At 43.9% G+C, this 2,236-nt stretch overlaps 1 pseudogene across 1 annotated transcript; it reads left to right on the top strand.

Moving 5' to 3' along the window:
- Positions 1 to 233: 233 nt before the first annotated feature.
- On the top strand, positions 234 to 839 carry LOC308503493 (transgelin-like; annotated as a pseudogene). The gene has a single exon. The product of its transcript is annotated as a transgelin-like (transcript).
- Positions 840 to 2,236: the final 1,397 nt, after the last annotated feature.

The raw sequence follows: 2,236 nt of genomic DNA, 5'->3' as shown, positions 1-2,236 counted from the left end.
ATTTTCACTGAACCGTGATATACACACATTAGAAAACAGCAACAGACAACTGTGATGATTTATTGGCAAGGGAACAAAGGGGGAGAAAAAGGTAAAGATTACATGCCACATGCCCCACACACATTGTCAAACTCAGAAATATGCCCACTTTAAAAATGTACAACAGGTCTGTCCAAGTCCAGATAGAGCTGACTCCTTCCTGTGAGTCCTGAGGAGCCCCTCTCTCCCTAAACATGGCCAACAAGGGATCTTCCTAAGGCATGAGCCGAGAAGTGCAATCCAAAATTGAGAAGAAGTACGATAATGGGCTGGAGGAACAGCTGGTGGAGTGGATTGTAGTGCAGTGTGGCCCTGATGTGGGGCGCCTGGACCGTGGGCACCTGGGCTTCCAGGTCTGGCTGAAGAACGGCCTGATTCTGAGCAAGCTGGTGAACAGCCTGTATCCTGATGGCTCCATGCCAGTGAAGGTGCCTGAGAACCTCCCCTCCATGGTCTTCAAGCAGATGGAGCAGGTGGCTCAGTTCCTGAAGGCAGCTGAGGACTATGGGGTCACTAAGACTGATATGTTCCAGACAGTTGACCTCTTTGAAGGCAAAGACATGGCAGCAGTGCAGTGGACACTGATGGCTCTGGGCAGCTTGGCAGTGACCAAGAATGATGGGCACTACCGTGGAGATCCCAACTGGTTTATGAAGAAAGCCCAGGAGCATAAGAGGGAATTCACAGAGAGCCAACTGCAGGAAGGAAAGCATGACATTGGTCTACAGATGGGCAGCAACAGAGGGGCCTCACAGGCTGGCATGACGGGCTACGGACGACATCGGCAGATCATCAGTTAGAGGGCCAGAGCTAGTCCCCGCCCTGCCCTTCCCCAGCTCGTTGGCTGCAGCCGTCCCACCTACCCCCCTCACCCACACTGTGTAGTTCCTTCAGCCCTGGCCAAGCTTTGAGGCTCCGAGGCTCCCGCTCCGTCACTGAGCAAAGGTGCCTGTGCTTGGGCAAGTCTACCCTGACCCTCAGCCTCTTACCCCAAAGCACCACTCCCTGGGCCCTCCTCCTAGCTCCCCCACCGCCTCCACTGTCTTTTCCTACCCTGGGCTGAGCAGGGTGGGGCGGCCTCGGGGAGGGAGGGGGTGCAAGTCACCTGTCCTCCTTGGCAGCAGATGCCCATTGAAGGAGACCCAGCCCACCCTTCTCTCCATTTTTTGCTGGAATATTTTGGGAGTTGAAATTCAAAAAAAAAAAAAAATATATATATATATATATATATATATATATATATTTAATATTTATTTATATTAATATAATATATATTTAATATATATTTATATTTTTAATATTATATATTAAAAAAATGTGCAACAGAAAATTAGACTGCATTTGAAATCAGTTCACTGACTATAATTCCTCTGTATTGTTCCCTACCAGTATAACTCTTAGACCTAATTTGGAAGGGCAATAGTTGTCCTATAGAAAACTAAATTGAAAAGAATCAGTTTTCTATGGGGAAATGGATGAACATATTAGTTTCTTGTATCATGGTTATTCAGAAATGTTTGAAATGTTGGACAATACGACCCACTAAATATATTTCTCAAAATTTAAGAGTTTTCATTCCATTTTTAATATTTATAATTGCCACTTGAATTGTTGCTCTAAGCAATACAAAAGTATTGCTCTGATGGGATGAATGCAATTAATTATTCCAGAGCCTCACCCAGAGAGATGTATAATTATTTCAACAGAGAGCACTTGAAGTTCTCAATCTCTGATGGGAACAAAAGGAAAGCCATTCTCCAGGTGAGCCCTAGACTGGTCTCAACTTTGAATCCAGGGCTTTTCATTCTTCCATTGAGAACTGCACTTCTCAGCAGGTCCTTTCAGAATTCCCTCATTGAGGATATTTGGTCTTTTTAACCTAGTGATATATTTTTTTCATCAGAATACTCCGTTCTCCAAAGACTCAGTGATGAAATATGGTTTAAGAGGAAAATATATTTTAAAGTATGTGTTTTATATTTATGGCAGATTAAAACAGCGAAGTATGAAATCTGTTGTAAATTGGATCAAAATTAAATGAGATAAGCCTCTACTTTGGGTGACTTTAGGGAGTTTTTGAAGGCAAATTTTTCTAGTCTGTCATTCTTGGTTTGGCCCCTCCCAGTCACAGAAAAAAACCCACGGAATTATCAGTCATATTGTAGCAGCTAGTGAAAAGGAAGCGTATGTGTTAGGA

The sequence above is a fragment of the Rhinolophus hipposideros genome (assembly GCF_964194185.1).
Source record: "Rhinolophus hipposideros genome assembly, chromosome: 10".
NCBI lineage: Eukaryota > Metazoa > Chordata > Mammalia > Chiroptera > Rhinolophidae > Rhinolophus > Rhinolophus hipposideros.
The sequence above is the reverse complement of the archived record's forward strand: the minus strand, read 5'-3'. Positions and strand labels throughout refer to the sequence as shown.